This window comes from Bombina bombina, chromosome 5, assembly GCF_027579735.1.
Source record: "Bombina bombina isolate aBomBom1 chromosome 5, aBomBom1.pri, whole genome shotgun sequence".
NCBI lineage: Eukaryota > Metazoa > Chordata > Amphibia > Anura > Bombinatoridae > Bombina > Bombina bombina.
The window spans coordinates 185,943,499-185,971,301 of NC_069503.1; the positions used below are offsets into that span (position 1 = coordinate 185,943,499).

The 27,803-nt window shown below is 39.6% G+C and overlaps 1 protein-coding gene across 2 annotated transcripts in view; it reads right to left on the bottom strand.

The window, feature by feature from the left end:
* The window catches only part of PAXIP1 (PAX interacting protein 1), a 348,897-nt gene that overhangs the window by 50,242 nt on the left and 270,852 nt on the right, over window positions 1–27,803 (bottom strand). The gene's annotated exons all lie outside the window — the stretch shown is intronic.

Here is a 27,803-nt window from a genome sequence, read left to right on the forward strand (position 1 = left end):
ATTCTCGGAATTCTAAAAGAATGCCAGGAAAAATTATGAGAAAGACACCAAGAAATGTAAGTCTTCCAGAAACCTCTTTGACTAAGAATCAAGCGTTCAATCTCCATACCTTTAAATTTAAGGATTTGAGATCCTGATGGAAAAAAGGACCTTGTGACAGAAGGTCTGGTCTTAACGGAAGAGTCCACGGTTGGCAAGAAGCCATCCGGACAAGATCCGCATACCAAAACCTGTGAGGCCATGCTGGAACCACCAGCAGAACAAAACGAGCATTCCTTCAGAATTTTGGAGATTACTCTTGGAAGAAGAACTAGAGGCGGAAAGATATAAGCAGGATGATACTTCCAAGGAAGTGACAATGGATCCACTGCTTCCGCCTGAGGATCCCTGGATCTGGACAGATACCTGGGAAGTTTCTTGTTTAGATGAGAAGCCATCAGATCTTTTTCTGGAAGTCCCCACATTTGAACAATCTGAAGAAAAACCTCTGGGTGAAGAGACCATTCGCCCGGATGTAACGTTTGGCGACTGAGATAATCCCCTTCCCAATTGTCTATACCTGGGATATGAACCGCAGAGATTAGACAGGAGCTGGATTCCGCCCATACAAGTATTCGAGATACTTCTTTCATAGCCAGAGGACTGTGAGTCCCTCCTTGATGATTGATATATGCCACAGTTGTGACATTGTCTGTCTGAAAACAAATGAACGATTCTCTCTTTAGAAGAGGCCATGACTGAAGAGCTCTGAAAATTGCACGGAGTTCCAAAATATTGATTGGTAATCTCACCTCCTGAGATTTCCCAAACCCCTTGTGCTGTCAGAAACCCCCATACAGCTCCCCAACCTGTCAGACTTGCATCTGTTGAGATCACAGTTCAGGTTGGAAGAAAAAAAGAAGCCCCCTGAACTAAGCGATGGTAATCTGTACCACGTCAGAGGGTGTCGAACAATCGGTTTTAAAGATATTAAATGAGATATCTTTGTATAACCCCGGCACCACTGGTTCAGCATACAGAGCTGAAGAGATTGCATGTGAAAATGAGCAAAGGGGAACACGTCCAATGCAGCAGTCATAAGAACCTAGAATTTCCATGCATAAGGCTACCGAAGGGAATGATTGAGACTGAAGGTTTCGATAAGCTGAAACCAATTTCAGACGTCCCTTGTCCAACAGAGACAGAGTCATGGACACTGAATCTATCCGGAAAACTAAAAAAGGTTACTCTTGTCTGAGGAATCAACAAACTTTTTGGTTAATTGATCCTCCAACCATGTTCTTGAAGAAACAACACTCATAAAAAGCTGGAAAGGATCTTTCCATTGAAAATGAGCAAAGGGAATTGAATCCAATGCTGTTAAAACTTCTATGCATATATAGAGCAATTGAAGGAAATAATAGAGACTAAAGGTACCGACAGACGGAACCCAATACAAATTGTCCCTTGTCTGATAGAGACAAAGATAGTGACATAAACCATCTGGAAACCTAAAAAAGGTGACCCTTGCGTGAGGAATCAAGCTTTTGAAAAAAAGATCCTCTAACTATGTCCTGAAGAGCAAGTGAAACATATGAGATTCCGCATCCTCAGGAAATAATCTGAATGAAAACAGAAAAATGAAAAATATGCATTTATTGTATCTAATGAAAACAAATAATGCTATCAATGACCATAAAAAGGCAGAATAGTTTGAATAAAACTCCAAAACCCAGTTCCTAGAAAAGGAACTGGAAGAAATACCCCAGAAGATTCCAGGTCTGAGCAGCGCTTGAACCCCATGGGTGCCCAGCCATGCTTCAACAGTATCCAAAATATATAGGACAGAAACACACTTAAAGAAAGTGTTAGCCTTACTGGAATAAAATCAAAAAAATTTGGACAAAATAGAACCAAATAAATTTCAAAGAAGTCTTAACCTGCCCCTTACCAGCCAAGCTGGAATACGGCACGTACATCGCAATATTAGGGAGCCGATTTCGAACCCCAATTATAAACATGTTACTTGGGAAAGAACTCAGGAATTTGTTCCTTAATAAGAACAAACAAACTAGTATAAGCTTAAAGTTTTAGTCTTAGAACTCAATCTTGAAGCCCATAGTAACAGTTAGGAATTGAATCCAATTATAAAACAAATAATTGATTATCTTAGAACAAAAGAAATATGGATTTTCTTTTTTAAAAATCACAAAATTCTTCTAGCTAAAATAGCTAAAGACATAGATTAACCCTCATTTGCGAATATATTCAATAAAATGAAGACACAAATGAAATCATTAGCATGATAGTCCAGTTTAAAGGACCAGTCAAAACAGAGGACTTGCAAAATGCAAAAAAAACAAGACAAATGCAACAGCACCTAGTCTAGTAAATGTTGTCCCTTTAACAATGTTAAAATAAATCATAATCTGATACTTGATCTTAAAGTAAACAGAAAAAATGAAGCAATTGCAATATCACAGGACCAAAAAAAGTACCTGAAACTAAATAATTTTCCATAAATAAGATATAACTATAAAAAGGAAAATAAATACTATTTTGCTATAAAAACAATAGCATAATTAGTAGGAGTAGAGATAGCTCCAATAAATTGGAGAACCCTCCAAATTGAATTTAAATGCTGGCAAAGAATATAGTTTAAAACCTTTGAAGAAGGAATAAAAGAAAATTCTCAGCCTATTCCATTCCCTAGTATGGGGAATTGGAAAGAAAACCTCTGAAATCACAGAAGAAAAAAGGCAGAAATAGTGTCAGCTAGTCTTAAAGAACTAGTTACCTTAATATCCAAAATAATCAACACCTCTTCAACAAAGAACAAATGTACTTTAATAATAAAATAAATTAGATAAAAAAGTAGATTTGTTAGTGTCAATATCTGATGAAGAGAATTTCTGAAAGAGAAAAAAAACATCATCAGAGAAGGATAAATCAGTATGTTGTTGGTCATTTGAAACTTCAATAATTAAAAAAGAAGTGAAAAAGACCTACAAATTGTATTAGAAGGCACGAAGTCAGACAAAGCCTTAATCAGAAAAAATATTTCTTATAATCCTTCTAAACATTTCTTGTACTTAAGAATGGAAATGTATAAAGCATAAATACTAATGGAATCTGCATGTAAAAGTATATCATAATAACTTATTACAAACCATAGCTAAAGATAAACATTTATAACATTTAAAATAAATGAACTTAGCTTTGGTAGAACTGAAACTCAGTTAAGCATTTTTCCAGAAGTGGTTTCTGACTCAGGGTCATTGGTGACATCTTGCAATATGTAATAGAAAAAACAACATATAAAGCAAAATTGATCAAATTCCTTAAATGACAGTTTCAGGAATGGGAAAAAAAATGCCAGTGAACAAACTTCTAGCAACCAGAAGCAATAAATAATGAGACTTAAATAATGTGGAGACAATAGTGACGTCCATATTTTTTAGCGCCAAAAAAGACGTCCACATTATTTGGCGCCAAAAATGACGCCACATCCGGAACGCCGACACTTTTGGCGCAAAAAAAAAAAAAAACGTCAAAAAAATGACGCAACTTCCGGCTACACGTATGACGCCGGAAACAGAAAAAATGTTTGCGCCAAAAAAGTCAGCGCCAAGAATGACGCAATAAAATGAAGCATTTTCAGCCCCCGCGAGCCTAATAGCCCACAGGGAAAAAGTCAAATTTTAAGGTAAGAAAAAAATTGATTAATTCATATGCATTATCCCAAATATGAAACTGACTGTCTGAAATAAGGAACGTTTGAACATCCCGAGTCAAGGCAAATAAATGTTTGAACACATATATTTAGAACTTTATATAAAAGTGCCCAACCATAGCTTAGAGTGTCACAGAAAATAAGACTTACTTACCCCAGGACACTCATCTACATGTAGTAGAAAGCCAAACCAGTACTGAAACGAGAATCAGTAGAGGTAATGGTATATATAAGAGTATATCGTCGATCTGAAAAGGGAGGTAAGAGATGAATCTCTACGACCGATAACAGAGAACCTATGATATAGACCCAGTAGAAGGAGATCATTGAATTCAAATAGGCAATACTCTCCTCACATCCCTCTGACATTCACTGCACGCTGAGAGGAAAACCGGGCTCCAACCTGCTGCGGAGCGCATATCAACGTAGAATCTAGCACAAACTTACTTCACCACCTCCATAGGAGGCAAAGTTTGTAAAACTGATTTGTGGGTGTGGTGAGGGGTGTATTTATAGGCATTTTGAGGTTTGGGAAACTTTGCCCCTCCTGGTAGGAATGTATATCCCATACGTCACTAGCTTATGGACTCTTGCTAATTACATGAAAGAAAACAAGCTAGTAATTTATAACCAGCCTGATATCCAGGATAGAAAGGCCTATAACTTGTAGAAAACAAGAAAAACAACCTTGTAACAAGAGGTAAACAAACTTAGTACCCAAACAGGACCAGCCTGTTATCAAGGATACAAAAAGTCTGAGAAAACCACAAAAGAACACAGAGTGAACTAGTACCCAAACAGGACTAGCCTGCAGACCAGGGTACAACCGAAGCTGTCCAAGGGCTAACAAAGTTCTAAACCCTAGCAGGGCAAGACTAAACACACAGACAAATAAGTTCTAAGGCCTAAACATTGTCTTAAAAAAAGATATATATATTCCTCAAGAGCTTAGAACTGGGATTAAATACAAAAACAAAAGACAGACAATCAGGAGTAGGAACCAAATCCCTCCACTCATCTAGCACTGTTCGTCATCAGAATCAGAAGACTGAGGATCCGGAGGCCAAAAAAGACTGAATTCCTCCAAAACCTGCAATACCTGCCTCAGCAGTACACGCAGGCACGTTATTCTGAATCTAAATGAAAAATCTATCTCCGACGGGGCATTTGAAGGCCCCGACCCTGACGGTAGTACCCCTGAAGCCTCAGAGGGAACCGCTCCCCCACAGTAAATACCAGGCTCACCTGCTACCCCCAGGTTAAGAGGACACGGATAAGCTCCTAAGCTGGCCCTCAAGCTGTAAATGCGCCAAACGGCAAGAATATGGCCATGCGCAACCAAGCCGCAACCTCTGGTGAAAATAAACCTCCATCCAGAGAAGGGGTAACGGTATTTTAGACAACTGCCTGTATAGGAACAGAAATTTCTAGGGCACGCGCCTCAAGGGACACAGAATCCTCAGATGTGTCTATTCTCTCCCCAGAGAAAGAAAAAAGCACTCTATTACGGCATATGGAACATAATTGATTGGGCTGGATTACCCGGGCCTCCATACAATCTAAGAAGGAAACGGAATCTGAATCCGAGAAATGCTGCTTAGTAAAGTCCTCCATAACTTTACCAGACAAATTTTGCACAAAAATAACTGGCACCTCACACCCCCAATGGCTGGGGCACTCAACACCTCCTATGTCCCAGACAAGCAGAGAATAGACCCTCTCCACCGACCCTCAGTCAAGAATACGGAAATGGAAAACAAAATATGTGACCTTGCCCGGTCACGAGGTGCAACCTACAGGTCAAGGAAAAGCGCACCAGTCCCATCAAGAAACTGCATAGCTCTAAAAAACCTGAATGTTCCGTAAAAGCCCTGAGCCCAAAATCCATACACATCAGCAGACAGAATCACATAACAAATATGATTAAAAGTTTATTAACCCCCCTTAGGAGCTATTAACCCTTGATTCCATAAAGATAAAGGAGTCCCAATGAGACCCTGTATTCTATCATTACATATATTCCACAGTGAAAGGAAAATTAAACAATCTTACCGGAATCTATGCCGTGGAACAGTAACACAGTCCTTCAAGTGTGACAGATACTAGCGTCTCTTCTGACATGGACTTGAGTGAAGAAAGCAGGCAGCAAAAATCGTCAACGCTGATTGCTTATGGAGCTGTTGATATGAGTCAGGATGGTTTTGCAGAAAGGCTTTCCCTGCATCTCCAGACTCCAACTTTCATCCAAGCTCTCACTGAGAGGCTGACAGGACTACTTAAAACTCCCGTCCCATCTTGAAGAGTACTACCCTCCATAAGAGACTATACGGTTATCTTTTAATACTTCTCTGCCAACCTCCTGTGACGAAAGGCAAAGAATGACTGGGGGATGAGGGAAGTGGGGGAGGTATTTAAGCCTTTGGCTGCGGTGTCTTTGCGTCCTCCTGGAGGCCAGGTTCTGTATTTCCCAAAAGTAATGAATGCAGCAGTGGACTCTCCCTGTTTTAAGAGGAAAGCAAACTTAACAACCTGACAATGCATTAGAACAGTGCCAAATTCGAAGGTACTTATGAATAATTTACATTCCAATGTTATCCACTTAGAAGAAAATTTTCTTTTTAATTAAAAAAATGAAATGATATACATATATAGACATATACACACACACATCCATAAATACACTTATTTTTTATAAAACATAGCTATACCTATATGAAGATATACAGGTATAGATGTATATACACATACACACACACATATACATACATATATATATATACACACACACACACACACATATATATATACATATATATATATACACACACACACACACACACACACATATATATATATACATATATATATATATACACACACACACATATATATATATATATATATATATATATATGTATGTAAATACATATACACACACAGAGAGATTTAAAAATAAATTACATTTTCGTCTAATTGAAGAACATTGGAATGTAAAATTAAATAAACTATTTATGCTTACCTGATAAATTAATTTATTTTATGGTGATGAGAGTCCACGATCGATTACTCTTCTTGACCACTAGGAGGTAAAGATTCTCAAACTCCAATAGCCCTATAAAGCCCCTCCCACCTCTATGATAACTAGTCTGACGTATATAGCCAAGAAGAAGAAAATAAAAAAAAAAAAAAGTAGAAAAAGGAAAACAGAGCCAAAAAGGTGCAAAAAAAATTACTATTAACAGAAAAAAATAAACAAACAACAGAGTGGGCTCTCGTGGTTTCCACCATGAAAGAAATGAATTTATCAGGCAAGCATAAATTATGTTTTCTTTCATACAGGTGGTGAAAGTCTATGATCCATTACTCCTGGGAAACTAATACCCAAGCAGTAAAGTCCACAAGTAATAAAGGCAGGACCAGCAAAATATATCATCTAATAAAGTGCTTAATTTTAAGTCAAAATTATATATATATATATATATATATATATATATATATATATATATATATATATATATATATATATATATATATAATTTGGCCAGATGCGGTAACTAACCTTTCCATTTTTGCTTTTAATCTTAGCTGAGAGATTGCTAGTGAGTGCAGGGTTTTCTCTGTGTGTTGTATTAAATTGTTTTGTAATTTCCCCTATGGTTCTTGCACCCAGACCTGTCTGGGGTTAACTGTCTGTGATTCTGGGGACAGCACAGCTTCTTGTGAGTGCCACTGAGCACCCAGGGTTGAGCATGTTGCAGGGTCATGGGATGTGTACCCGGTCCGGTCTAGGAGTGCAGACCCCTTCCGTGTTTTGTATATGACTGGGGTGATTACATAAGCCTGTGCATCCTTCACTTGTTTCCAGTTTGTTTGGATTGAGAGCTTGCATTGTGTGTCTGTTTTAGGGTCTCAGGTTTTTGGAAAGGACCTTGACGTGGTACCTGGGCTTGTCCCATTTGGCCAGATGCGGTAACTAACCTTTCCATTTTTGCTTTTAATCTTAGCTGCGAGCTTGCTAGTGAGTGTGTCTCACACTGTGTCCGTGTGAGATTTTGTCAGATGATATGTTGACGCCTGAATCAGAATATCGTCCAGATAAGGCGCCACCGCTATCCCTTGCGGTCTGAGAACCGCCAAAAGAGACCCTAGAACCTTTGTGAAGATTCTGGGTGCTGTGGCCAACCCGAAAGGAAGAGCCACGAACTGATAGTTTGTCCAAGAAGGCAAACCTTAGAAACCGATGATGATCTTTGTGGATTGGAATATGAAGGTAAGAATCCTTCAAACCCACGGTAGTCATATATTGACCCTACTGGATCATTGGCAAAATCGTTCGAATTGTCTCCATCTTGAATGATGGAACTCTTAGAAATTTGTTTAGACACTTGAGGTTCAAAATGGGTCTGAACGTTCCCTTTTTTTGTGGGGACCACAAATAGGTTTGAGTAAAACCCCTGTCCCTGTTCCAATTTTGGAACAGGACAGATTACTCCCATAGTAAAAATGTCTTTTACAAAGCGTAAGAACGCCTCTCTCTTTATCTGGTTTGCAGATAATTTTGAAAGATGAAATCTCCCTCTTGGGAGAAAATCCTTGAATTCCAATTGATAACCGTGGGTCACTATTTCTAGTGTCCAGGAATCCTGAACATCACTTGCCCAAGCCTGAGCAAAGAAAGAAAGTCTGCCCCCTACTAGATCCGGTCCCGGATCGGGGGCCACCCCTTCATGCTGCTTTGTGGAAGAAGAAGAAGCGGGGGGTCCTCCTTTAAAGTTCCGAAAGGAACGAAAATTATTCTGTTTACCCCTCATTTTAACCGACCTATCCTGAGGTAGAGCATGGCCCTTACACCTCCTGTAATATCAGAAGTGATCTCCTTCAATTCTGGCCTAAAAAGGGTATTACCTTTAAAGGGAATAGCTAAAAGCTTATGTTTTGATGACACATCAGCAGACCAAGATTTGAGCCACAATGCTCTACGTGCTAAAATAGCAAATCCTGCATTTTTTGCCGCTAATTTAGCAATTTGAAAAGCGGCATCAGTAATAAAAGAATTAGCTAGCTTAAGAGCCTTAATTCTATCTAGAATGTCATCTAATGGAGTCTCAACCTTAAGAGACTCTTCTAGAGAACCAAAAAGCTGCTGCAGTAGTTACTGGAACAATGCAAGCCGTAGGTTGTAAAAGAAATCCCTGATTAACAAATAATTTCTTTAGTAGACCCTCTAATTTATTATCCATAGGATCCTTGAAAGCACAACTATCCTCAATGGGTATAGTAGTACGCATAGCTAGGGAAGATATAGCTCCCTCTACCTTAGGGACCGCTTGCCATGAGTCCCGAATGGTATCTGATATAGGAAACATTTTCTTAAAATTAGGAGAGGGAGAAAACGGTATACCTGGTCTATACCATTCCTTACTAATAATTTCCGAAATTCTCTTAGGAACCGGAAAAACATCAGTGTAAGTAGGAACTTCCAAATATTTATCCATTTTACACAATTTCTCTGGAGGAATCACAATAGGATCACAATCATCCAGAGTTGCTAAAACCTCCCTAAGCAACAGGCAGAGGTATCCAAGCTTAAATTTAAATGACATAGTATCTGAATCTGAGGCAAAACATTCCCTGAATCAGAAATTTCACCCTCAGACAGTAATTCCCTGATCCCCAACTCAGAGCACTGTGAGGGAACATCGGAAAAGCTAATAAAGCATCAGAGGATTCAGTATTTACATTAATACTTGACCTACTGTGTTTACCCTGCAACACTGGTAATTTAGAAAATACCTCTGTAAGGGTAGTTGACATAACTGCAGCCATCTCCTGCAGAGTAAAGGAATTAGACGCACTAGAAGTACTAGGTGTCGCTTGTGTGGGCATAAAAGGTTGTGAGAATTGGATGGCATATCCTGATTCTCTTCAGACTGAGAATCATACCTAGGCACACTTACCTTATTTAAAATATGCTTTTAACATTGTAAAGCCCTTTCAGTACAAAAGTTACACAATGTTAGAGGGGGTTGCACAATAGCTTCTAAACGCATAGAACAATGAGAAACCTCAATGTCAGACATGTTGAACAGACTAGTAATACCACAAAAGTCGTTTAAACACTTATTCATAGCATAAAATAAACATTAGAAAAAAACGTGTACTGTGCCTTTAAAAAAAGAAAAAGTGAACAATTTTCCCAAAATGCACAAAAAACGTTAAATTATTCCCAAATTTAACTTAATATCGTTGGTTAATCCAAAAATTACTGCACCCAGAAGCAAGGGCAGAAATAAGGCTTTAGAATAAGGCTTTAGAATTACTTATATCAACACGTAGTCAAAAGATAGATAAAAATACACTCTGCACCTTGCCACAGCTCTGCTGTGGTGCCTACCTGCCCCCAGGGTACTTCAAATCAAGTTTCCAACCCTTCATACCAGCTACACAGTCCAGGAGCCACCGAGTTACTGTTTACTGCTGCTAAGCCTGAAGAAATTGTGCCAAAATAGGCTCCGCCCCTTAAGGTCAAAAGTTGGAGTAGGCCCAAACAACACCGCATGGAAATGCAGTTTTGCACTAAAGTAAAAATACACACACAATTATAACCCTCAAGCATAAAACCAATAAGTTTTAAATGCCAAAAATAAAAAACATAAAACATAATTTTTTATATTGTCTCCCATGTCACATAATGCCCAAATATCAACTAATGATAAATATAAAATAGGGACTCCAGTAATACCCCTCTTATTAAAATAGGTTATACTGCTTACCCCATTCCCATACAGGGAAATAATGCCAGCCAGTTCTGATACACCAAGTCTCCTCAGAAAAAAAGGCTGCACATACCTTAATGCTGCTTGTAGCATGAAACCGGTCTCCACACTGAAGATGTCTCATGGTTACCTTCAGAAGACTTGTGGGAACCAGCGTGGATCTTATTTACAAATCCTAAGATCATCAAACCTCAGGGCAGAAATCTTCCATATCCCCCTGAGGAAAATAGTACGCACCGGTACCATTTAAAATAAAAAACTTCTTGATTGAAGAAACTAAAACTAACACCTCACTTTACCATGTCTTCCTAGTATAACACAGGCAAAGAGAATGACTGAGGGTGGAGGGGAAGGGCTATATATACAGCTCTGCTGTAGTGCTCTTTGCCACTTCCTGTTAGCAGGAGGTTACTATCCCACAAGTAAGGATGAAATCCGTGGAGGAGCCTGTAAAACCAAGTTAAGACTCCAGGGAGTAGAAATTGATTTTTAAAAGACTAAGCCTGAACAAAAAACAGTGATTAGGAAGCTTGGCAATCTTCTTTTGAAACAATACTGAAAGGCCGGAAATCTGACCTTAGAGAACTTGCAGACAAACCTTTAGCCACACATTCTGCATAAATGGCAAAAGCCTAGGCATTCTAATAGAATTCCAGGAAAAAAACATGATCCAAACACAACGAAATATAGGGCTACCAAACCTTATGATAAATTTTCCTAGTCACAGGTTTACGAGCCTGAATCAAAGTCTCTACCACAGATTCTGAAAAAAATCCTCTGCCTGAGAATAAACTATTCAATCTCCATGCCCTCAATCTCAAAGATTTGAGATCCTGATGAAAAAACGGACCTTGAGACAGAAGATCCTGACGTAGAAGAAGTGGCCATGGAGGAGAACTGGACATCTGAACCAGGTCCACAAACCAAGTTCTGTGAGACTAAGAAGGAACAATCAATATCACAGATGCCCACTCCTGCCCCATTCTAGCTATTACCCTTGGTAGGAGAACGAGAGGAGGAAAAACATATGCTAGTTGAAAAGACCAATGAGCTATTAGAACATCCACAAACTCCACCTGAGGATCCCTGGATCTTGCAAAGTACTGGGAAGTGTGTTGTTTAACCGAGAGGCAATTAGATCTATATCTGTGAGACCCCAAAGATCCACAATCTGATTTAAAACATCAAGCTGGAGAGATCGTTCCCCTTGATGGAGGGATTGATGACTGTGAAAGTCTGCTTCCCAATTGCTCCCCCCTGGAATATGAACTGCAGATATAAGGCAACAATTGCCCTGTGACCAAGAAATAATTTGAGATACTTCCTTCATGGATAGGGAACAGAGATTTCCCCCTGATGATTGATATACGCTACTGATGTAACATTGTCTGACAAAGCGCAGATGATACTCCCTTTCCAACAGGGTCCTGAAAATTGTGTCCCAAAACATTTATTGGTAACCTTGTCTTCCTGAGGAGACCAAACTCCTTGTGCTTTCTGAGACCCCCAGACTGCACCCTAACCTGAAATTGCACCTGTCGTGATCAAAGTCCAGATAGAACGAACAAAAAAAGCGCCCTAAATAATAACATGATGATCCAGTTGCCAAGACATGGAGTGCCTTCCTTTGGAATCCAAATGGATTTTCGGCGAAAGACCTCCGTAAAGCAAAGAGATGGTAAAAAGGAGAAAAAGTAAAAAAATGAGAAGTAAAAAAAAGATGTGCTTTAGACAAAAAAAGACAACCCCAATGCAATGTCTTAACTAAGTCCTGTTACTTAGAGTTAAAATGTTTAGAATAGTAAATACTAAACTATTTAATATATATTAAAAGCAGCTTCTCAGCACATTCAGCTCAATATGAGTTTAGGGAGCTGATCTAACTGAAAAGCAATAAGTCTTATGAAAGTTGTTAAACGCATTAACGATTTTGATTAAGGTCTAACAAATTAAATTTAAGAGTCAGAGAAATGTAAAGTGGATGTTTAACGTTTCTGCAGAGTAGGTAACTTAGGTTTTTGTTTAGTAATGATGTAATTGAGACAATTGTGTTTGTCAAAGAGGAGAGTAAAAGATTTGGCAAGAGATATACTGAGGATAATTATGAGATACAATAACAGAACTGTCACTGATATATTTGAGGCATACGGTTCAGAAACAAACAGGCAAGTGTATATCAAGAGCTCCCATAGAATACTTGAGGTAACCCTTGGAAGTATGCAGGCTGTTATGAGAGAGCAGGAGATCAAGAAGTCTGCGGCTCTGCAGGATTGAAGCTGAGGTGAAAGCTAGACTGCTGACGTCAGATGGTGATGAACAGCGTCCGTGGAAGATCCGATTAGAATCCGTTTGAGGAAAACAGCAGTTAACAAGTCACAGGTAGAAATCAGATATATCGGAATGAGGAAACTAAAATGAATTAAAGTCCTTGCAGGGTTGAAGGGAGAGATGGCAGTGGGGCAGTGGAAAATCCAGAAGGAAAGTATTAGGCTCAAACTAAGGTTAACAGTAACAGCTAGAGGTTAACACTGATGTATGCCAATATTCAAGCAAAGGCTTAGTGGAATGACGATCCTTAAATAGGAAGTGATAGGAAGTGATGGAATAGGAGTCATAGATTAAAGGTACAGGTATATCAATACAGATCCGCTTCCTCAATGAATCCTCTAGGTTTATGAGGGTAGGTCTATGAAATGAAGATATGAGTTTCGGAGCATGAACATTATAGTGAGGAACCCAGGAGTCCTCCTCAGGACCATACCCTCGCCAGTGAATGAGGTATTTCAATCTTTTCCAATGGAACCGGGAATCCAAGACTTTTTCCACTTCATATTCAGCATGGTCTTTTATTATTACAGGAGGTGAAGGAGTCTGCTGTATACTAGGGTTAGAATCTTGTACATAAAGTTTTAAGAGCGAGACATGAAAGGATGGATGGACTTTGTATGATTGAGGTAAACTGAGTACAACTGCATTTGGATTGATGATCTTCCCGATTGGGAATGGTCCAATAAATTGACTTGCAAGTTTCTTGGTAGGAACATCCAACTTCAAGTTTTTCATAGACAGCCAGACTAGATCTCCGATTTTGTACTGTGGACTTGGTTTTCTTTTCTTATCATAATTATATTTCTGTTTGAGCTTAGCTGCTAGTAAATGTTTCTTTAACAGTTCCAGTGCAGTCTTAATGTTTTCAGAGAAATCGTATGCTGCTGGAGAAGTGTAGGTTGGTATGAAGGACGGGAGTGTAGAGGGTTGATACCCATAAGTTGCATTTGTGGATGAGTTGACTGTGTTATTGAAGGCAAATTCTGCCATAGGAAATAAATCAGACCAGTCTTCTTGCAGGTGTGAAACATAACAGCGGAGGTTCCAGGATTTAATTCAACCTCTATGTAAGTCCATTTGTTTGTGGATGAAGAGAGGTAGACAGTTTGGAGTCAATTTTGAGGATGCAACACAATTATCTCCAAAATTTAGAGGTGAATTGTGTTCCTCTAGAGATGATGGTAGTGGGTATTCCATGCAACTTTACAATGTGGAAGAAGAAGGTTTTTGCAGTTGTTAAGGCGCAAGGTAGTTGTTTAAGAGGTACAAAATGTGCTAATTTTGTCAGATGATCCACCACAACAAATATAGTGGTAAAATTATTTGAAGGAGGTAAATCAACAATAAAATCCATGGAAATTACAGACCAGGGAGTTTCCGGTATGGGCATCGGAGTTAAGTACCCAAAAGGTTTCTGATGGTCTGACTTTATTCCTGACACATACTTGTCAAGATTGAACATATTCATGGACGTCGTGTATAATTTTCGGCCACCAAAAGTATCTACTAAGCAGTTTTGTGGTTTTTGTGATTCCTGGATGTCTGGATAGAGGGGAATCGTGGAAGTGTTTAAGCAGTTGGTTGTGGATGGATTGAGGTACGTACAATTGATGATTGTGGTAATATAATCCAGAGGAAACTTGTCTGAGCTTTGTATAAGGTATTTCAACGTCAGTCAAAGATTTCTTAAGGAAGTGGTTGTGCCAATTATCTTCTCAGTAGGAAGTATAAGTGAGGGTATTTTTTTATCAGGATTTTCCTCGATACAGCGAGATAGGGCATCAGCCTTAGTGTTTTTGGAACCTGGTCGGTATGTTATAAGGAAATCAAACCTATCTAGAGGAAAGTGTCTTATTTCTCCTAAGATATTCCAGGTTCTTATGGTCTGAATATAAAAAAAGTTTTTTTGGTTCCTTCACAACAGATGACGCCAAGTTTCCAGGGCACATATGATGGAAAGAAGTTCTTTATCCCCAACCGAGTAATTTGTCTCAGCAGGACTCAGTATCCTAGAGAAAAACCTATAGGATGTAATGCTGATGAATTGTTACTGCGTTGGGCAAGAATAGCACCGATTCCAATATTGGTGTCACGCTCAGCTGCTGGGAAGCTCTGCAGTCCTCTCTGTGTGCTTGATTGACAGGTGTCTGAGCCACCCCTTCCTGATGATGTCACAACCAGGCTTTTTATTCTTAGCTTCCTGTTTCTCCAGTGCCAGTTTGTTTGTTAACTTTGTGGCTTCTGATAGGATTTCGCTGAGGAATCTCTCTAACTGCTGCTTTTCTGTTGCCAATCTCTTCAAGGATTTACTATGCTGGATTAACCTTCAACCTCCTGATTACCAGTCTCCAAACAATGCAAGTACTGTTTGTTTTGTGAAACTTTCAAACTTCCTGTTTACCTGCTTCAAAACCTGATTATTTAGACTACTCTGTGTACTGCCAAACTATTCAAATACTGTTATTTCTGTGAAACCTTCAATCTGCATGTTTACCTGTTTCCAAACTCTGCAAATACAATTATTCAGTGTAAACCTTCAAACTGCTTGATATCCTGTTGCCAATCTCAACAAGTACTGATTAATCTGTGTTAACCTTCAAACTACCAGCGTACCTGTTGCTATCTCTGCAAGTTCTGACAACACAGTGTTAACCTTCAAACTACCTGATTACATGTTGTTAATTCTGCAAGTTCTGACTACACAGTGTTTACCCTCAAACTGCCTGATTACCTGTTGCATACTCTGAAAAGACTGTCTACACAGTGTTAACCTTCAGACTGCCTGATAATAAATGACCTACTCCTGCATTATTAACTGTTTCCTGTTTTACCCTTCTTCTGTCTGAGTATAAGTGGACTATCCCTGCTCTCCTGATCCTGTGGAAGACATTTCCTGAAACCAGTTCCTTATTCAGAAGTCTTTCTGGCTGATATCATGAATTACTTTGGCACAGGCTAACCCTGCTCCATATCGTGAGTACTTTGTTTTTTGGAGGTTGTCGTGGGGTCACGTCCTGGATTAAACTCAGAGTGCAAGGGTGTTTAAGTTCGCCCTAGCATTTGGGTCTTCTTCTGGACATTTCCTAACCTGACAATTGGAAGCGTCTACTTTAACAGTGAACTGATGATCCGGGTTTGGAAGACGAAGTATTGGAGCAGTGATAAAAGATGATTTTAGGCGATCAAAAGCCTTCTGAGATTCATTTGTCCATTGAAATTTATGGTCTTTGCCTGTTAATTTGGTGGTTAATTTTCTATAAAAACTTGAGAATCCTAGGAATCGTTGTAGAGATTTTACTGTAGTTGGTTGTGACCAGTTTATGATGGCTTAGACTTTTTCTGGATCCATTTGGATACCGTCTGGGGAGATAATATAGCCAAGAAATGTTATTGTTTTAACATGGAATTGACATTTCTACTTTTTCACATATAACTGATGATCCCTGAGTCTAGTAAGAACCCATTGGACATGTTTTATGTGTTCATGTATGTTTCGGGAGTAAATCAGAATGTCGTCTAAATAAATTAGGAAGCATACATCCATTAAATCTTTGAAGATATCATTTATGAAGAAATGAAATGTTGCTGGGGCATTGCATAACCCAAATGGCATTACTATATATTCAAACAATCCGTAACAAGTTCTAAAGGCAGTTTTCCACGCATCACCTTTCTTAATCCTGCTGAGGTTGTACGCTCCCTTAAGGTTACATTTAGTGAAAATAGTGGCTTCATTTAACCGCTCCAAGAGTTCAGGAATACGTGGGAGTGGATATCGATATTTGATGGTTATGGAATTCAATGCTCTATAGTCTATGATTGGTCGGAGTGTATCATCTTTGTTGGTGACAAAAAAAATGAAGTCATGATACTCTGACTCAGTATTTGATGTTCAATATGAGCAATAGATACATAGGGAAAACATGTAGAATGACAATATGTAGATTGAAAACTTAAACTATTGTGTACCCAATCTATTATGGGGTTATGTTTCATCAACCATGAATGTCCCAATATTATGGGGTGCAGAGAACAAGGAATGATATCAAAATTAAAAAATTCTTTATGTCCATCTTTTGTGGAAACTAGTAGTGGCATCGTATGATGAACGATGGGACCTTTAACAAAATTAGGTTTTACAATGTTATCATCAATGAACATTCCGAAGGCACAGGAGTCAATCATAGCTTTGGTCTGGAAGTGTTGCTGATCCCACTGTAAAGGATAATGTGAGTGAGAGATGATAATTTTGTTTAGAGGAAGAAACAGTTTGTATAGACAGTGTCTTACCCTTTCGTTGGCGATTTAAGGTAGGACAGGCAGATACAACATGGTCCTTGTTTGTACAATAGAGACACAGATTGGCCATACGTCTCCTAAGCTTCTCGTCTTGAGATAAAGGGCCTCTAATAGTTCCAATTTCCATGGGGATTGGAGTAGAAACGGTCTTGTCCGCATGAGAGAGAAATGGTCTCTTAGGATAAGGGTCCTGGTGTGTTTTTTCAGCCCTTCTCTCCCTGAACCTGCGATCCATGGTGATGCAGACCTTAATTAGGGATTCTACTGAATCAGGCATATCAATGCGAGATAACTCATTTTTGAGGTATTCAGACAATCCTAGTCTGAACTGGTTCTTTAAGATAACATAATTCCATTGTGAATCTGTGGCCCAGAACTGAAAATCTGCGACTTAGTCTTCCACTTGTCGCCTACCCTGTTTTGGGGTCCTTAAGTTATTTTCTGCAGTGTTTTGTTTGTTTACATCTTCATAAAGGATTGCAAATGCTGAGAAGAAGTTATCTAGGGAATCTAAAATTGTGTCACTGGTTTGAAAAAATCTATTGGCCCATGTTCTGAGTTCTCCGGTCAAATATGATATTGTGATGCAAACCTTTATTCTTTCAGAACAATAAGTCTTAGGTTTAAGTGAGAAAAGCAAAAGACATGCATTTTTAAGTTCTCTGAATTCAGAACGAACAACAGAAAATGGAGTTGGAGGATTAATATGGGGCTCTGGATGTTCAGAGGCTTTGGCTCCGAGAAAATCATTAATGAATCTCTTTAAAGAAGCGTTTTCAGCTTGAACTGCTGTTAATCCTGGTGCTAAAATGTCCACTTTCTGATTTAGTGTGGATATGTGATTAGCCACTTCATGTGGATTCATTGTATCCACTAATTACTTATTTGTTTTTCACTGGCATGAATATTCTGCAATGTCTTAACCAAGTCCTGTAACTTAGAGTTAAAATGTTTAGAATAGTAAATACTAAACTATTTAATATATAGTAAATGTAGCTTCTCAGCACATTCAGCTCAATATAAGTTTAGGGAGCTGATCTTACTGAAAAGCAAATGGTTTTATGAAAGTTGTTAAACGCATTAACATTTTGATTAAGGTTTAACAAATTAAATCTAAGAGTCAGAGAAATGTAAAGTGGATGTTTAACGTTTCTGCAGAGTAGGTAACTTGGGTTTTTGCTTAGTAATGATGTAACAGACAATTGTGTTTGTCAAAGAGGAGTAAAATATTTGGCAAGAGATATACTGAGGATAATAATATGAGATACGGTAACGGAACAAACAGTCACTGATATATTTGAGGCATCTGGTTCAGAAACAAACAGGCAGGTAAGTATATATCAAGAGCTCCGATAGGAGAATACTTGCGGTAACCCTTGGAAGTATGCAGGCTGTTATGAGAGAGCAGGCAATCAGGAAGGCTGCAGCTGTGCAGGATTGAAGCAGAGGTGAAAGGGAGGCTGCTGACGTCAGATGGTGATGAACAGCGTCCGTGGAAGATCCGATTAGAATCCGTTTGAGGAAAACAGCAGTTAAGTCACAGGTAGAAAGTGGATATATATCGGAATGAGAAAACTAAAATTAAGTAATGTTCTTGCAGGGTTGAAGAGAGAGAAGGCAGTGTGGCGGAGGAAAATCCAGAAGGAAATTATTAGGCTCAAACTAAGGTAAACAGCAACAGCTAGAGGTTAACACTGATGTATGCCAATATTCAAGCAAAGGGTTAGTGGAATGATGATCCTTAAATAGGAAGTGATGGAATAGGAGGAGTCCTATATTAAAGGTACAGGTATATCATTACACCCTTGTGGACTCTTGCCACAATGAAAGAAATTAATTTATCAGGTAAGATTTAAATAATGTTTTCTATCATATAGGTGGCGAGAGTCCATGAGCTGCTACGTATGGGATATAATACCGAAGATGTGGAAGTACACAAGTAACAATAAAAGGGAGGGATCAAAATAAAAACATTATTTTGCCGTTTGGTTTGATGAAAAAAATGTATTTTATGACAAACTCAATATATAAGCACAATCATCAAACAGAGACAACTGCTTAAAGGACCTTTCTACCAAAGGCTGCTTCTGCCAAAGCAAAAACATAAAAATGGTAAAATTTAGAAAGGTATGCAGAGAAGACCAAGTGGTCGCTTTGCAAATTTGATCAACTAAAGCCTCATTCTTGAAAGCCGAAGATTTCGCAACCGACCTAGTAAAATGAGCTGTAATTCTCTGCGGCTGAAGCTGACCCGCCTCTAAATAAGCTTAAAGGGACGCTGAACCCAAATTTTTTTCTTTGGTGAATCAGATAGAGCATGACATTTTAAGCAACTTTCTAATTTACTCCTATTATCAAATTTCCTTCATTCTCTTGGTATCTTTATTTGAAATGCAAGAATGTAAGTTTAGATGCCGGCCCATTTTTGGTGACCAACCTGGGTTGTCCTTGCTGATTGATGGATAAATTCATCCACCAATAAAAAAAACTGCTGTCCAGATCCTGAACCAAAAAAAACAAGCTTAGATGCCTTACTTTTCAAATAAAGATAGCAAGAGAACGAAGAAAAATTGATAATAGGAGTAAATTAGAAAGTTGCTTAAAATTGCATGCTCTATCTGAATCACGAAAGAAAAAAATTTGGGTTCAGTGTCCCTTTAATCAAACGTTTCAACCAAGAGGCTAAAGAAATAGAGTCCTTCTGGCCTTTCTAAGGACCAGAAAAAAGAACAAACAGGCTAGAAGTCTGACTGAAATCCTTAGTAGCATCAACATATTTCAATGCTCTAACAACATCCAAAGAATGCAAAGATTTCTCATAAGCATTTTTTGGATTAGGACACAAGTGGGGAACGATAATTTCCCTATTAATATTGTGTGAGGAAACAACTTTAGGCACAAATTTAAATGCAGTCCGTGAAACAGCTTTATCTTGATGAAAAATCAGATGAGAATCACAAGAGAGCAGACAATTCAGAAACTCTTCTAGCAGAAGAGATAGCCAAAAGAAACACTTTTCATGAAAGTAGTTTAATGTCCAATTTATGCATAAGGTCAAAAGGAGGAGCCTGCAACAATTGCAAAGCATTTCCCTGCAAATCTAGCTGTCGAGCAGGTAGACAGCTCACAAGGCATGAAAGGATACATACTCCTTACAGAGACCTGTAGAAAAAGAAAGAACAGAGTAACCAACTCTGGCTTTCTATATTGATGGCAGCAAATATGTTAGAAAATAAAGAAAGGACCGCCTCGCCACTTCCTGCTTAAAAGCCACCACTACTCTTACTCAAGAGATTGACGTGGACACAGCTAAACCCAAATCTTTGCTTGCAGGGAAAAGTACCCAAAAAAGGAATAAATATCTTCAGACACCAACCTCACGTTCTCCATTGACAGAGGCAAAGAGAATGACTGGGGGTTATGGGTAAGGGAAGTGAGTGACACTTTACAGCTTTGCTGGGGTGCTCTTTGCCTCATCCCGCTGGCCAGGAGTGAATGTCCCACAAGTAATTGGAATGACGTTGTGGACTCTCCATGTCTTAGGAAAGAAATATACCCATCAACACTTGTCCGCTCCGTAGCAGACAGCCAAACCAGTACTGATACATATCCACAGAGGTATTGTGGTAGGAGTATAAAGTCCATCTTTAAAGGGAGGCAGAAGACGAGTCCCTGCAACTGAATTTACAGAGAGCCCATGAAGGATTTCCCTTAAGGCGAAAACATTGTATTATGAGGCAGTACTCCATTCACATCCCGCTGACAAGCACTGTACTCTGACTGGAACTAGGCTTTAATATGCACTGAAGTGCCTTTCACTGAAGAAATCAAGCACATCAACATGCTTAAACCACCTCCAACGGAGGCAAAGTTTGAAACGGAGGTATTAGTGAGGTGGGAGCGGTTTTATAGGCTTTTGAAGTTTGGGAAACTTTGCCTCCTCCTGGTAGGAATGTATATCCCATACATAACTCGTGGGACACTCTCCACCTATATGAAAGAACATTTTTTTTTCCATCAGAAAGTGTATATGTGTGCAATAGTTTTTTTTTTATGTGTTTTGTGCAACTTTTTTTGTCCTAATCTTATTGCTTTTTCAGGTTTCTTTAGTTTGCTTAATAGCAATTTATCAATGTAGAAAGGCTCATTATATAACTGTCTCCTCTATAGCACAGTGGTAACTTGAATGCCTGGGAACCTATGAGACCTGAGTTTGAATCCCACTTTCCCCTCTTAGGAAGTGTTTGTATAAATCAAATATGTTTTCACTTTAACTTTGTACAAACTGTATATATAATTTTAGTTAGTCACTCTTTTTGATTTGTACTAAAAAAAAACTTACCGGTAACTAGAAATATTATGCTATTATGTATGATTCAGCATGGCATTTTTTATTAAACAATAATGTAGCAGTTTTAAAATAGACTTTACGCCAGTTTGCAATTAGCTATGATTACCGCTTTCCAGGCGAAATGCGTAAGCCAGTGCTACCTGCTATCGTTTTAGCTGCAGTTGCATCTTGTGGAATCTCTATTATGCTTTTATGAAGTACCAATAAAGGTAACAATCTACTTCTACAAAGTCGTTTCTACATTCCTTATAATTCAGCTTTAACTTCCAGATAGAGAGTGAATCTGCAAGTTGAGCCACAAAAGGCTGGGTAACAACAGACATCAATCTGATTTAACTACATTGTGGACACTTTATGCCTGTCACCCCAGATGAAGTTTTTTTTCCTGCAGCACAGAATCTTGGGTGAGTAAGTAGGTCAAGACAGCAGGGGGAGATTTACCTACTGATTAGTCTTTTACCGTGAGACTTTCTTCTACACGTCAGACAAATAATCCAGTGGATCCTGTAATGAGTGAAATATGAAGGAGATAATTCCTCCCATATATGATCCAGTAATGTAAGCCAACTCATTGTACGTTTGGCTTAAGCCCTTCCTACTGATTATGTTTCTATACCTGCTGCACTAACTAACCACAATGGGATTATTAAGGACCCTGATCATTAGCCTAGCATATCTTCTATTCTACATTATTCATACCACTTATTATGAATTTTGTTATACAACTCAAATTTAAATCTCATATGAAATCCTTATTTTTGGATTTTTTTTTTTAACCTTTACACTTTACTCTAGGTCGTGTTGATACTTAGAGTGAAATTGCGGTTTGTGCTTGAGTGCAACCATTTACTTTCAACTTGTAATATGCATGTTTTTTAGCATGGTCACAATATTGCTTATCGCATCCTGTGCTAATTTTAACGCTCCACTTGTAATCTAGCCCAAAATGTTTAATACATATACAAACAACCTTCCAATGCTCAGTCAATATTTTTTGTCTGAAAACTGTAGTACTTCTACTGCACAGTGATTGTGTGAAGAAGCTAGTTTACATCTATCCTAAATTGACCACAACAGTTTAAATTCCTTCAAAATTTTAATTTTGCAGATCTTCTGCAATACAGTGAATATATGATGCATACAAAATTGAAGGGAAAAAAACATAATTTATGCTTACCTGATAAATTCCTTTCTTCTGTAGTGTGATCAGTCCACGGGTCATCATTACTTCTGGGATATTACTCCTCCCCAACAGGAAGTGCAAGAGGATTCACCCAGCAGAGCTGCATATAGCTCCTCCCCTCTACGTCACTCCCAGTCATTCGACCAAGGACCAACGAGAAAGGAAAAGCCAAGGGTGAAGTGGTGACTGGAGTATAAATTAAAAAATATTTACCTGCCTTAAAAACAGGGCGGGCCGTGGACTGATCACACTACAGAAGAAAGGAATTTATCAGGTAAGCATAAATTATGTTTTCTTCTGTTAAGTGTGATCAGTCCACGGGTCATCATTACTTCTGGGATACCAATACCAAAGCAAAAGTACACGGATGACGGGAGGGATAGGCAGGCTCTTTATACAGAAGGAACCACTGCCTGAAGAACCTTTCTCCCAAAAATAGCCTCTGATGAAGCAAAAGTGTCAAATTTGTAAAATTTGGAAAAAGTATGAAGCGAAGACCAAGTTGCAGCCTTGCAAATCTGTTCAACAGAGGCCTCATTCTTGAAGGCCCAAGTGGAAGCCACAGCTCTAGTAGAATGAGCTGTAATTCTTTCAGGAGGCTGCTGTCCAGCAGTCTCATAAGCTAAACGAATTATGCTACGAAGCCAAAAAGAAAGAGAGGTAGCGGAAGCTTTTTGACCTCTCCTCTGCCCAGAGTAAATGACAAACAGAGAAGACGTTTGTCGAAATTCCTTAGTTGCCTGTAAGTAAAATTTTAGAGCACGGACTACATCCAGGTTGTGCAGTAGATGTTCCTTCTTTGAAGAAGGATTTGGGCATAAAGAAGGAACAACAATCTCTTGATTGATATTCCTGTTAGTAACTACCTTAGGTAAGAACCCAGGTTTAGTACGCAGGACTACCTTATCCGAATGAAAAATCAAATAAGGAGAATCACAATGTAAGGCTGATAATTCAGAGACTCTTCGAGCCGAGGAAATAGCCATTAAAAATAGAACTTTCCAAGATAACAACTTTATATCAATGGAATGAAGGGGTTCAAACGGAACGCCCTGTAAAACATTAAGAACAAGGTTTAAACTCCATGGTGGAGCAACAGTTTTAAACACAGGCTTAATTCTGGCCAAAGCCTGACAAAAAGCCTGGACGTCAGGAACTTCTGACAGACGTTTGTGTAACAGAATGGACAGAGCTGAGATCTGTCCCTTTAATGAACTAGCAGATAAACCCTTTTCTAAACCTTCTTGTAGAAAAGACAATATCCTAGGAATCCTAACCTTACTCCAAGAGTAACCTTTGGATTCACACCAATATAGGTATTTACGCCATATCTTATGGTAAATCTTTCTGGTAACAGGTTTCCTAGCCTGTATTAAGGTATCAATAACTGACTCAGAAAATCCACGTCTTGATAAAATCAAGCGTTCAATTTCCAAGCAGTCAGCTTCAGAGAAGTTAGATTTTGATGTTTGAAGGGACCCTGTATCAGAAGGTCCTGTTTCAGAGGTAGAGACCAAGGTGGACAGGATGACATGTCCACCAGGTCTGCATACCAAGTCCTGCGTGGCCACGCAGGTGCTAATAGAATCACTGATGCTCTCTCTTGTTTGATTCTGGCAATCAATCGAGGAAGCAACGGGAAGGGTGGAAACACGTAAGCCATCCTGAAGTCCCAAGGTGCTGTCAGAGCATCTATCAGGACTGCTCCTGGATCCCTGGATCTGGACCCGTAACGAGGAAGCTTGGCGTTCTGTCGAGACGCCATGAGATCTATCTCTGGTTTGCCCCAACGTCGAAGTATTTGGGCAAAGACCTCCGGATGAAGTTCCCACTCCCCCGGATGAAAAGTCTGACGACTTAAGAAATCCGCCTCCCAGTTCTCCACTCCCGGGATGTGGATTGCTGACAGGTGGCAAGAGTGAGACTCTGCCCAGCAAATTATCTTTGATACTTCAATCATAGCTAGGGAGCTTCTTGTCCCTCCCTGATGGTTGATGTAAGCTACAGTCGTGATGTTGTCCGACTGAAACCTGATGAACCCCCGAGTTGTCAACTGGGGCCAAGCCAGGAGGGCATTGAGAACTGCTCTCAATTCCAGAATGTTTATTGGCAGGAGACTCTCCTCCTGACTCCATTGTCCCTGAGCCTTCAGAGAATTCCAGACGGCACCCCAACCTAGAAGGCTGGCGTCTGTTGTTACAATTGTCCAGTCTGGTCTGCTGAATGGCATCCCCCTGGACAGATGTGGCCGAGAAAGCCACCATAGAAGAGAATTTCTGGTCTCTTGATCCAGATTCAGAGAAGGGGATAAGTCTGAGTAATCCCCATTCCACTGACTTAGCATGCACAGTTGCAGTGGTCTGAGGTGTAAGCGTGCAAAGGGTACTATGTCCATTGCCGCTACCATTAAGCCGATTACCTCCATGCATTGAGCCACTGACGGGTGTTGAATGGAATGAAGGGTGCGGCAAGCACTTTGAAGTCTTGTTAGCCTGTCCTCTGTCAGGTAAATCTTCATTTCTACAGAATCTATAAGAGTCCCCAGGAAGGGAACTCTTGTGAGTGGAACGAGTGAACTTTTCTTTTCGTTCACCTTCCATCCATGTGACCTTAGAAATGCCAGCACTAACTCTGTATGAGACTTGGCAGTTTGAAAGCTTGAAGCTTGTATCAGAATGTCGTCTAGGTATGGAGCTACCGAGATTCCCCGCGGTCTTAGTATTGCCAGAAGAGCACCCAGAACCTTTGTGAAGATTCTTGGAGCTGTAGCCAATCCGAATGGAAGAGCCACAAACTGGTAATGCCTGTCTAGGAAGGCAAACCTTAGGTACCGATAATGATCTTTGTGAATCGGTATGTGAAGGTAAGCATCTTTTAAATCTACAGTGGTCATGTATTGACCCTCTTGGATCATAGGTAAAATTGTCCGAATAGTCTCCATCTTGAACGATGGAACTCTTAGGAATTTGTTTAGGATCTTTAAGTCTAGGATTGGTCTGAAAGTTCCCTCTTTTTTGGGAACCACAAACAGATTTGAGTAAAACCCCTGTCCCTGTTCCGATCGTGGAACAGGATGGATTACTCCCATTAACAAGAGCTCTTGTACGCAGCGTAGAAACGCCTCTTTCTTTGTCTGGATTGTTGACAATCTTGACAGATGAAATCTCTCTCTTGGAGGAGAGTATTTGAAGTCCAGAAGGTATCCCTGAGATATTATCTCTAGCGCCCAGGGATCCTGAACATCTCTTGCCCAAGCCTGGGCGAAGAGAGAAAGTCTGCCCCCCACTAGATCCGATCCCGGATCGGGGGCCCTCAATTCATGCTGTTTTAGGGGCAGCAGCAGGTTTCCTAGTCTGCTTGCCCTTGTTCCAGGACTGGTTAGGTTTCCAGCCTTGTCTGTAGCGAGCAACAGCTCCTTCCTGTTTTGGTGCAGAGGAAGTTGATGCTGCTCCTGCTTTGAAATTAAGAAAGGAACGAAAATTAGACTGTCTAGTCTTGGCTTTGGCTTTGTCCTGAGGCAGGGCATGGCCTTTACCTCCTGTAATGTCAGCGATAATCTCTTTCAACCCGGGCCCGAATAAGGTCTGCCCTTTGAAAGGTATATTAAGCAATTTAGACTTAGAAGTAACATCAGCTGACCAGGATTTTAGCCACAGCGCCCTGCGTGCCTGAATGGCGAATCCTGAATTCTTCGCCGTAAGTTTAGTAAGATGTACTACGGCCTCCGAAATGAATGAATTAGCTAGTTTAAGGACTCTAAGCCTGTCCGTAATGTCGTCCAGAGTAGCTGAACCAATGTTCTCTTCCAGAGACTCAATCCAGAATGCCGCTGCAGCCGTGATCGGCGCAATGCATGCAAGGGGTTGCAATATAAAACCTTGTTGAACAAACATTTTCTTAAGGTAACCCTCTAACTTTTTATCCATTGGATCTGAAAAAGCACAGCTATCCTCCACCGGGATAGTGGTACGCTTAGCTAAGGTAGAAACTGCTCCCTCCACCTTAGGGACCGTTTGCCATAAGTCCCTTGTGGTGGCGTCTATTGGAAACATTTTTCTAAATATCGGAGGGGGTGAGAACGGCACACCGGGTCTATCCCACTCCTTAGTAACAATTTCAGTAAGTCTCTTAGGTATAGGAAAAACCTCAGTACTCGTCGGTACCGCAAAATATTTATCCAACCTACACATTTTCTCTGGTATTGCAACTGTGTTACAATCATTCAGAGCCGCTAACACCTCCCCTAGTAATACACGGAGGTTTTCCAGTTTAAATTTAAAATTTGAAATATCTGAATCCAGTCTGTTTGGATCAGAACCGTCACCCACAGAATGAAGTTCTCCGTCCTCATGTTCTGCCACCTGTGACGCAGTGTCTGACATGGCCCTAATATTATCAGCGCACTCTGTTCTCACCCCAGAGTGATCACGCTTACCTCTTAGTTCTGGTAATTTAGCCAAAACCTCAGTCATAACAGTAGCCATATCCTGTAATGTGATTTGTAATGGCCGCCCAGATGTACTCGGCGCTACAATATCACGCACCTCCCTCTGAGCGGGAGATGTAGGTACTGACACGTGAGGCGAGTTAGTCGGCATAACTCTCCCCTCGTTGTTTGGTGAAATTTGTTCAATTTGTACAGATTGACTTTTATTTAAAGTAGCATCAATACAGTTAGTACATAAATTTCTATTGGGCTCCACTTTGGCATTGCAACAAATGACACAGGTATCATCCTCTGAATCAGACATGTTTAACACACTAGCAAATAAACTTGCAACTTGGAAATACAATTCAATTAGAATAATATTAAAATGTACTGTGCCTTTAAGAAGCACAGAAGATCTATGACAGTTGAAAATTAATAAATTGAAACAGTTATAGCCTCAATCCTTGTAAACAACACAACTTTAGCAAAGGTTTAATCCCATTAGCAAAGATAACAAATTCTGAAAGCAGGAAACAAATTACAGAATAAACGTTTTTTATCTCAGTCAAACTATAATTCTCACAGCTCTGCTGAGAGAAATTACCTCCCTCAAAATAAGTTTTGAAGACCCCTGAGCTCTGTAGAGATGAACCGGATTATGCAGGGAATACAATGAGTTGCTGACTGAAATATTTGATGCATAGAAAAAGCGCCAAAAAACGGCC